Genomic DNA, 10,942 nt, shown 5'->3' with positions numbered 1-10,942 from the left:
ATGCAGAAGATATTTGTAGTACTGAATCATTTGTTTGAAGTTTGATATTAACAAATCCGGTTTCAAACGGAAGTGGCCAAACATCCCAATAAATGGCAGAGCTGCTCATTGGGTAGACACTAAGAGAACCTCTTAACAGTCCCATGAATGATGAAGCACAGCTGATACCCAGCAATAAATGAGTGCTCGTGTTGTTCTCTGTCCTCCTGGTGACGGTAACGAGGAGCAGAGCAGCCTGTCGAGCTCTCCTCCCCATAGCACTGACAGGGACCCTCTTCTTGCTTCCCTTTGCAGTGCTGCGCTCTGCAGAGGCAAGAGCATGCTTCAGAGCACAGTGCAGCCCTTTCGGCCATCAAACTACTAAACTCCAGGAGAAAAAAAACCTCATGCGATACAAAAAAAAAAAAAAGTGTATTGCAGCAGGGGGTTAAATTCCTCCCAGATCCCTGTGGAGTCTGAGACGCTGAGCGACACCAGCACTGTATAGCGATGTTACAGAAACAAAGTTGAGAAGCAGTGCTCCCAGCGTTGCCACCAGAGACCCTAACGAAGAGGTGGTGAGTTGCCCTTTCTAGCATCCCCAGACAAAGCTGGCTGTAGCTGGCAATGAGTACTGCAGCCTCGTAGGTAGTGACAACTTCCAATCTTTCGTAGAAGCTTCATTGACTGGGAAATCTTGTGCAGATCTCCTCCAAAGAGCTACTTTCATTTCAGTTGCCTCAGAAGTCAGCGTCTGCAGAAATACTGAAAGAATTATTCATAGTGCAGCCTTTTCCTGGCAAAAACATCACCTAAGATAATTAGCAATTGAAGTACAACATGAAAACTGGGCTAATCACCTAAAAATGAATCAGAACGTCTTCTAATTTTTTTTTTTATTTCTAGATCTCTAATTATGATGCATTTAAAAAGCAGATTCTTGAACAAAAGTCCTACACAATATTTGAATAGGAAGCAACTGGAATAACTGAGAAATCCATAAAAAGGCATTAAATAGCATTCCCCATTTTACTAGTTTGCAGTGGGGTTGGCAATAACAACGCTGACAGCGTAGTAAGTATTCTGAAAAAGGATGTGGTGAAAGAAATAGGGTGAGAGCAAAAAGAATACCTGAGCATGGGACTGCTTTGTAGTCTTGTCTCATGGAATATTTGTTGCCCATAAAGCTATAAATATTTGATTGTGAGCTCCCTGGGCTTTAAGTTTTTCTGGCAGTGGTGCTGTTACTCAGTTTGTCCGCTTTTCCTAACCCACCCCAACGCCCCCATCCTAACTCTACGTATTACCTAAAAATCTACAACCTGGAAAAGTTTGTTGTAAGCCAGCTGGGGTCCAGAACTTGCCAAACATGCTCTGCTTATTCTGAGCTTTCTTTACAAACACATTAAAAAGAATAGCTTCCTCCAGACATTCTGGTAGGAGGCAAAATATAAGCGTGATTTCAGATAGGTTTTTACTGAATCTCTTTTGTTAAATAAAATATTTAGGTTCCTAGAAATCTGTGCGCAACATCATCAAAACTAGTTTCACAATTACTTTGGCATAAAATTTGATGGATAATTTCTAATAACTTATTTGATTCTTTAAATATTTGTAAAGTAAAAAATCCTATGCACATACACTAGATGTCCTGACAACTGATCAGTGTGCATGAGGCTGTCCACCCTGTGTAGCTGAATTAAAGACAAGTAGATTAAATCAGTAAATCAAGTCAGTAAGTAAAACATCTTAGCAAAGAAGATACCTTACTCTACAGCACAGTTACAAAAGCATAGCTGAAGTGTCAAAATTGCCTTGCTGATTTATTTTCCATAAATCCATAAATGTTTGTAGGGGAAAGTAATTTCTTCACTAGATTGGGTTATTATTCTTTTCTATATTAAACACTTGCATACATGGAAAATATTATGGCAAAAGAATTATCTTAGGGCTGCAAAACTAAGCACTCAAAAAAATACCCAGTTAAGGTTATCCATTTGGCCTATCGCAAATGTGGTTGCAGAGCATTATGACACTGCCTTGTCTCACACTATACTGCCCACAGCATCTTTGCATCAGTGTATTAAATATTTCATTGCAACTTTCTTTTTGAGCACATTATCCCATAACCTAGTCACTACCCACTACCCAGCTCTTGTTCCAAAGACAGAATGACTAGTTAATTCAATTTTTTTTTCTATGGCACTTAAATATCTGAGTGCTTCACAAATACTGCTTTCTTTTTAGGACACACAGTGAAGTAAGGATGTGTAAGAAGGAGCTGAAGTGCAGTCACTGAAATCCAAAGCAGTATTTCTGAGATATTTTCATTTGTCAGAATCATAATCATGCCATAACACATGGTACAAAGAGCCCTCATTAGTAACAGTGTCCTTCGTGTCTGAAAATCAGTCTAAGCCTCGGGGTCAGGCCGTTGCTGACCGACACGCTTAGAGCAAGCGACCGCCTGTAGTCAGCTGAGTCCAAGCAATCGACCCACCGCACACGAGGACTCCACGCAGAGACCACCAGCGCTCATTTTCCAGGGCAGCAATACCCCATCTCATCCAGGCCAGCTTTACTCTTCTTCCAGCCCCTGCATCACTCACTATGCATTGCCTAATTTCTGCAATGCAAGAAAAGAGATTAACTACGCAGCATTTCTTTCATTGCACCACGCTGATTCATGCCAAGGGCAGCTCTCCTTGTGCCAGGGAAGAGAAGGAGCGGAAATAAACGGTGATTTCACACTAGGACCACAAAATAGGGGGGTGGAAGGGAAGTAGGGAAACAAAAGTGGCAAAGAAACTCAATTCTGGCAGTTCCTGACTTTGAGGCGTAACTTTGTGCTTTTGCTGCTGTTTCAATCCTGTAATTTACTACTGTGAGTATGAAAGCAGAACTACGTAGACTCCCAGCACAGGAAACTCCGTCGTGTGGCATCATGGCAACACCCCCGTGAGTCATTGTCTGAGCTGCTGACTTTGGGTTCGGCACAGACCATGACCTCTCGAGGTAACAGAAGGATGGCAAGCAAAGCTCTTCTGCATCCTCAGCCAACCCAAAAGGGAGAGGAGGTGCTTTGCCTATGGGTTTGCAGAGAAGAGGTGGATTTGGGGACTGTGGGAGCAGCTCAAGGCTCTGCAGGAGGCTGTGCTTTAACGATTCTAGGCTTTTCTCTCCATTCACTGTAACCATCACCCCATACCTCTCGTCCTCTTCTTGTCCTGTGCCCTCCCTTCCTCTCCATTTTATTCTCTACCCTTATCAGGCCTAGCTTGTGCCTCTCAGACTTCTGTAGGTTTCCCTGTCCAACTATCCTTGCCCCTTTTTCCTCTTCTCTGCTGTCGTGGGTTACCCACGGTGGGCAGCTCAGGCCCACACAGCTGCTTGCTCACTCCCCTCCCCAGTGGGATGGGGGAGAGAATTGGAATGGTAAAAATGCAAAAACTCCTGGGTTGAGATAAAGGCAGTTTAATCAGGAAAGTAAAAGCCACATGTGCAAGCAAAGCAAAATAAGGGATTCATTCACTACTTCCCATCGGCAGGCAGGTGTTCAGCCGTCCCCAGGACGGCAGGGCTCCTTCACACAGAACAGTTCCTTGGGAAGACAAACACTGTAACTGCAAACATCCTCCTTTCCTTCTTCCCTCAACTTTTATTGTGGAGCATGACATCATATGGTCTGGGATACCCCTTTGGTCCGTTGGGATCAGCTGTCCCAGCGGCGTCCCCTCCCAGCTTCTTGTGCACCCCCAGCCTATTTGCTGGTGGTGTGATGTGAGAAGCAGAAAAGGCCTTCACGCCGTGTAAGCACTGCTCAGTAATAACCAAAACATCCCTGTGTTATCAACGCTGTTTTCACCACAAGTCCAAAACATAACCCCATACTAGCTGCTGTGAAGAAAATGAACTCTATCCCAGCCCAGACCAGTATATCAGCCCATCTGTTCCTCTCTCTGATCAGGGCTGCCAAACGACACATTTTCTTCCCCATCTCATTTCCCACAAGCACCCACCAACATTGTGTCCTAACCTGCTGATTTCTCACCAAGCAACTTTCTCCTCTGTGTTGCCTAAGACAGAGCAATCACTCAAGTCAGGGCACAGAATAAACTCTTCCTGTGCTCTGCTCAGGCCCCAGGTTGTAGATGTAAATCTGAGCCTTGCTTGGCTTGCAGCAGCACAGAGCTGTGCTTGCAAAAAAAAAAAAGATACAGAGCAGGTGGCTCCAAGTTTAAAGCTCCAAGTTTAAAGTTACTGGTCTGGGAGCAGTTAAGCTGTTGGAAGTCTACTTTGGCCATGACTGCTGTGACTGCACTGCTTTCCTGAAATGCTGTTTTTGTCTCAGAAGAGTTGCTACTTCTGAAAACGTGAAGTGCACTAATCTTTCCCATACACATATATCTTCTTGCATTCAAGAAGAGCTTTGCTGTCCACTTATCCTGAGCAGAATCATATTAGATGTAAGCTTAAGCAGTCACTTCACCTACCACTGGCATCTAGCCATCTGGAGCCTAAAATGAGTGTGGCCATCCAGCCAATTCCTTATCCACCAGATGGACCACTCGGTGGATAAGGAATTGGCTGGATGGCCACATTCAAAGAGTTGTGGTCAACGGATCAGTGTCCAAGTGGAGACCAGTGACAAGTGGCATTCCACAGTGGTCAGTATTGGAACCGGCCTTGTTTAATATCTTTGTTGGTGATGTGGAGAATGGGATAGAGTGCAGCCTCAGCAAGTTTGTGGTGTGGTCAACATGCTGGAGGGAAGGGATGCCATCCAGAGGGACCTTGACAGGCTGGAGAGGTGGGCCCATGCAAACCTCACGAGGTTCAACAAGGCCAAGTGCAAGGTCCTGCACATAGGTCAGGGCAATCCCAAGAACAAACACAGGCTGGAATTGAGAATGGATGGAAAGCAGCCCTTAAGAGAAGGGCTTGGGGGTGATGGTGAATGAGAACCTCAACATGAGCCCACAATGTGCACCTGCAGCCCAGAAATCCAACCGCATCCTGGGCTGCATCAAAAGAAGTGTGCCCAGCAGGTTGAGGGAAGTGATTCTTCCCCTCTATTCCACTCTTGCGAGACCCCACCTGGAGTACTGTGTCCAGCTCTGGAGCCCCCAACATAAGAAGGACGTGGACCTGTTGGAATGAGTCCAGGGGAGGGCCACAAAGATGATCAGAGGGCTGGAGCACCTCTCCTATGAGGACAGGCTGAGAGAGCCAGGGCTGTTCAGAAGAGGAGGCTCCGGGGAGATCTTATAGCTGTCTTCCAGTACCTTAAGGGGGATTATAAGAAAGATGGGGAGAAACCTTTTAGCAGGGCCTGTTGTGATAGAACAGGGGATAATGGTTTAAAAACAGAAGGAGGTAGATTCAGACTGGATATAAGGAAGACATTTTTTATTATGAGGGTGGTGGAACACTGGAACATGTTTCCTGGAGAGGAGGTTCCCTGGGAACATTCAAGGCCAAGTTGGATGGGGCTCTGAGCAACCTGATCTGGTTGGAGATGCCCCTGCTCCTTGCAGGGGAGGGTGGACTAGATGACCTTTAAAGGTCCCTTCCAGCCCAAACTATTCTATGATTCTATGAAAATGTGGTAGATTTTTGAAGGATTGTCTTTGCACATGGGTGGTTCCCAGTGGAGATCAATGCATAAAGTTTTGAATTTGGGGCCGTAACATGGTGCAGGATGTGTCTAAGTCTGAGATAGTGAGGAAAATGGGACCAGAGGTAGACTCTCTCAGTATTCTAGAATCCTTCCCAGCCCTCTTTTCTGATCAACTCTCCTCTCCTTCTTTCTTCCCTCCTAATCTGATTGCCATCTCTTCCTAGGTTTCATGAGCCACAATTTACCTGTTCTACAAAAAGCACCTCACTGAACTTAATTCTGTTAATAGGCAGCTTTAGATTAGGAGATCAGTTACTAGTTGCTAAATTACTGCAGAAGTACCCACACACAAAAAGTAAAAGCAGGAAGCTCTCAATTGCCGAAGTATGCCTGCAGAAAAAGTCACATAAAGTTTGATTGCACTGATATTAAATTACTATGGTAGTTTGAAGTTTTATGAAGCAATAGTTATAATAATGCCATTTTAGTACTCTGTACTTAGACACATTAGACCTGCTTCCATACAGTAGGTACAGTAGGTATCTGGGGAAAAATAACCTTCCTTTTCTGATGTGGCAAAAAGCTTCTTCATATCAAAGCTATTGCCATTAGTGTAAATGTATAAATGAAAAAGTAAAATCTAATAAAATATATATAGCTAGGAACTTTTTCTCAGATTTTTGCAGTACATTGCTTACTATGAAATAATGGAATGTATTTTAGTGCTTCTCTTTTTAACAGGATAGGGAAGAATTCAGATTCTTATTCATGATTAATGTCCACCACTTGCAAGTGACTTCACACTGCCAGCCAAATGATGACATTACTTCAAGGATGAAGGATGAAATTAATCTGTTTGTGAATTGTTAATTACTAAAGCAATGCTGAGTCTCACATGTAGCTTTAGCTCCTAAGCTATTACTCAGAGGTTATAGAATCTACTTGTACGGTAACTTAGGTATTTTTAGTGATTTACAACTTGCAAGGCATTGTCTTGACCAAATTCCAGGTTAAATTAATTTGAGCAGTTAATACAATAACAATTGTAGTAGCCATTAAATCACGTGGCTGAATTGGTGAGAAAACAGAACTGGTTTTTTTAGGGTTATTGCTGGCTGCACACTGTTGACTGCTACTTTTGGAATTTATTTCATCTCTTCAGTCTTACTCTATTGGGTTCGCAAAGTCTTTTTACACGCAGGTTTTCTAATAAATTAACTATACTGCCTTCTGAATGAATAGGTTGCTGTTGAGTATTTCAGTCTGCGATTTGACCCATTTTGCAAATTTATCACCTTACAGCAAAATTTATCCCAATTTTGTTTCCAAATATGAAAACTCCATCACTCTTTTCAATGAAAACCAGCAAAATCATCACTCTAAGATCATCGTGTTCTGTTCCTGCACTACCAGCTCAGTGCCCATGAACTCTGGCAATTAGGCAGGATTAGCTGAACAAGGCAGATTCATCATTAGCTCAGAATGTCTTTGATTCTGGAGATGTAGGTCAGAGCAAGTTTTACAAAATGAGGTTTTGTGGTTTCATTTAATTTTTTATTACACCCTCCATAAAGAAGAAAAATATTTAAAAGGAAAAAGGTGTTACTTGTATAAAGTAAGGCAGGAAAGCCAGAATGATGGACTTAAGGAGGAATAAAAGATGAGTGTATTTGGCAAAGCACTCACACAGAAGAGCTCTGCTAGGGATGATGAGAGATTTCTGTCGAGCCAGCTCTGGGAGAATCCCTGCAGAGAAGAGAGGCAAGGAGGTGCAGAAGTATTTGAGGGAAGATCTAAAATAGATGAAAAAACGTGAAACATGCAAATAGCCTTGGGAATGCAACCTGCTACAAATTATAGCAGCTCTGCTGCGGAAGCAAAGCTGCCACCGCCTGCATTAAGCTCCCAGACTCCCTGCACGGGTTAGAGGGGAAGAACCCAGGCACAGAAGAAGATTCAGGGAGTGCTCAGCAGGGACTTGTTTAATGTGGACATTGGGGAAAAAGTATGAAGACAACCAGACTTGCTGCTGAGAAAGCTGTTCCCAAACTGTACAAGCTGTGTCTGGTGGCATGCCTGTTCCCACTTGTCTGGAAGGCAAGCAGCTGAGGACCACGTGGTGGCTGTCACCAGACATCGCTGTGGTCAGCCCACGGATCATGCCTTATGCCCTGCCAGTCTCCAGGCTTTAACGACTTCATTCTGGGATGCTGAAAGGCACCTTCATTGTGAGAGAAGTCAGTGCTCTGAGCCTGCCTGCAGCAAGGACTGCGCTGACAGGGCCGTCCATGATGGTCAAGCTGTCCTTTGTGATACAGGGGACAGCTTTTCTCCATCCCTCCACAGCTTCCCACCTTGCACAGAATGAGTGACCACCACTTGGTGCAGAGGAAAACAACATGCACGAGCAAGCACGTCTCTCATCTCTTACTCTTCTTGGAGAGGGGAAAGGTCTATCCCAAATCTTTGCGCCAGCAATGCTGCATTTAGGATAGTGAAGTTGTCAGGGGCCCTAAGGCTGGTGTCCAGGCCTGCACACCCCAGCTGTCAGGAAACAGCCTTGGGACCCTACTGGACAGATCCCAAGGGGGCAGGGGCTGTATTGGATGTAAAGGTTGAAGCCAAGGAGCTTACAGGCATGTCCAAGAACTCAGAAAACAATTTTCAACACCATAGCCTTTAGGTAGCAGCTGAGCAGGGGTTTAGGGGACTGTGACTTGGACAAGTGGCACGCAGTGCCACTTTTTTGTGTTTGGGTTTCCAGTTCCATCAATGACTCTAGTGGTGGCTTGGCTTTCTGCCTAGTCTTTAAACCTAAGCTTGTCTCCTGTGCTGCAGTCCATATTACCAAGCTGGGTACTGTTTTTTTAGGGTGTGTTTTTAGGGTTGAATACGGACTGTTTGATTGAAAACTGTCAGAGGAGAGATTTAAAGTGTACCTGGAACAGTTGTGAATGGTTTAAAATACAGTATGATATTTTCTAGCTCCTTTCTTTAGAGTCTAGCCCTAATTTTTTATTTCATCACTTAGTTTTAAAACTAGTGAAAGAGACTACAGAGAAGGTATACCAGGTCTCAGATTAACACTCAGTGGCAAAAACTTTCCTCATTTTGAACAGTTCAGCAAATGGTCTAGAAAAAGGAATGTGGTGCAGAGCCATCCAGCCCAAGTTTCTTCGTTCAGATGCAACTTCTCATTATGAAGTCGTTGCCAGCAAATGCCTGCTTGGCAGTCTGCAGAGGAGTTCTGCTTGTAACTTCACCCTGTGTAAGTATTGTGGTTGCCAATTTCCCCTTCACAGGTGCTGCTATGGCACGGGACAATACTCAGTCTCCCAGTCTGGTGGTGCTCCAGCTGCTAAACAGAGGTCCTCCTTTTCTTCTGGCTGAGCATGCACAGCTCCGAAGTTTAAGTACGTGCCTCTGCAGACCACCCTGCAAGTGAAGGCCAAGGCTCCATGTGTCACAGCGGCGACCAGGGTTTGCTCGACCAGCCAGGGCTGCTGGCTGCCGGACGTCCTTGCCAGCACCCTTTGCAGGGGGCCAGGGCTTGCTGCCGCGGTGGGCACGTGTGCAGGCCCAGCTGAGACTCAGGCTCACGTACCTGTCAGGCGTCCGCCTCTTCCCAGGCAGGTTTTGCAGCCCATGCTGAATGCTCTGCTGCTCTCCCCGGCGCTGGTGGTTGATGAACCCAGCTAAAACCAGCCGGGAGAGCCCCACACAACACCTCTGCTGCTGGGGATTACATCCTGCTCTGGCTGCTCCGCAGGGCTGGGCTGGAAAAAGGGATTTGTTGTTATTGTTGGTATCACTATTGAAGCCAACAGGCTGGTGTGAGCTCCCTGCTTGCTGCTTTTCATTGGCCTTCACAAGGAAGTCAGCCATAGAGCCAGTTCCTTCCCGCCCACCAAAACCTCCCTGTACTCACAGGAGCAGGGCAGCCACCAGGCTGGATCCTGCGTGGCCAGCCGGGAGCCGACTCGAGCCCGACTTGTGGCTCGGTGGCACATGCCGCCCAACCGCCTGGCTCAGGGAAATGGGAGGGGACGTTCCCATGTCGGCAGGCTGGAGGGACTGGAGGAAACTGGTCACAGTTCAGCAGCTCCCATCGCTGCCACCCGCGATATAAACACAGGGAAGGAAACTTCTTACAAATGGATGCGGGCTGTCCACAGCGATCTACATGAAACCTTGGCAGACGAACCTCCTCCCCCCCTCCCCCCCTCCCCAAACTTCTGGCAAATTCAGATTTAAATTTTGTCAGTGGTCTCTGTCTTGTTAATCAAATGGAACACCCCCATTCCCCTCTCACCCTCAAACACAGTATGTTTGAAACTCAGATGCAGAGAGAAATTTTACACCTCTACACCTCCCCACCCCCAGTTGTTTATAGCATGCCAGATATGCTGTTTCTTTTTTTTTCCTTTCTCAATCAATACAAACATCTTTAATACTCTATAAATATCATCAGAAAAAACAAATACCAGAAAAGAACGATCATTTAAGTCAAGGGAAGATTCTAGAAGGACAAATAAATAGGAAGGGGCCGAGGGTAAACCTACACTGGAAATCAAATGTTTCCTGGCACCAGAAGAGCGTAGCTCTGGAGCCACCATTCTGTAAGTAGCCATGGGAGAAAAAGAATTGGCTAATTTTTGCTCAAGCCTTACCAAAGGGAACAGATTATGTGATTGCCTGAATGTCCCAAAAGCCAGCCCCATCTCCTGTTTTCACAATGGTGCTTGCAGTGGGCCTGAATAGCTAGGACTCTTTATTATAGTATATTTCAGAAAGAGTTTTATGGCAAGATTGGTGTTTTCCCACCATCCAGTCAGTCTCCCTTCTCCTAACAGAAAAGTTCCCTCATTTTCTTGTTTGCATTTTGCTGTAGTTTTTTAATACTGTTTAGCAATTACAGATCCTGCTCATTATGCCCACAGCAAACTACGCAGAAGAGGAGCTTTCAATCAAATCCATTGAATTCTGGGTATCTTATGCAGCTCTCTTGGTTTTTTCCAGTTAAAAACCTCTGAGTGTTTTGCAACGATGCTATTAGTGAACTGCCTGCCTGCATATAAACAACATTACCACATTATTTCCATATGTCCAAATGATTAACTCAGCTTCTGCCTATCTTCATTTTATTTTTTTTTAGATAACTAACAAAGTTTCTTAAATGTGTACTTAGGTCAATGAGCTCAAGAGCTAATGCTCAAAGAGAAGAACTTATTGGGAAATAAGAAGAAGAGCTCAATAAGGATTTATAAGCCTCTTTTTTGGTGAAGCTGAAGCCTGGACTAAGGCAATAGTGACAGGTACGTTATTACCATACACCGAATATTT

This window comes from Chlamydotis macqueenii, chromosome 5 (assembly GCF_036417535.1).
Source record: "Chlamydotis macqueenii isolate bChlMac1 chromosome 5, bChlMac1.mat, whole genome shotgun sequence".
Taxonomy (NCBI): domain Eukaryota; kingdom Metazoa; phylum Chordata; class Aves; order Otidiformes; family Otididae; genus Chlamydotis; species Chlamydotis macqueenii.
This window is presented reverse-complemented; position numbering follows the sequence as displayed.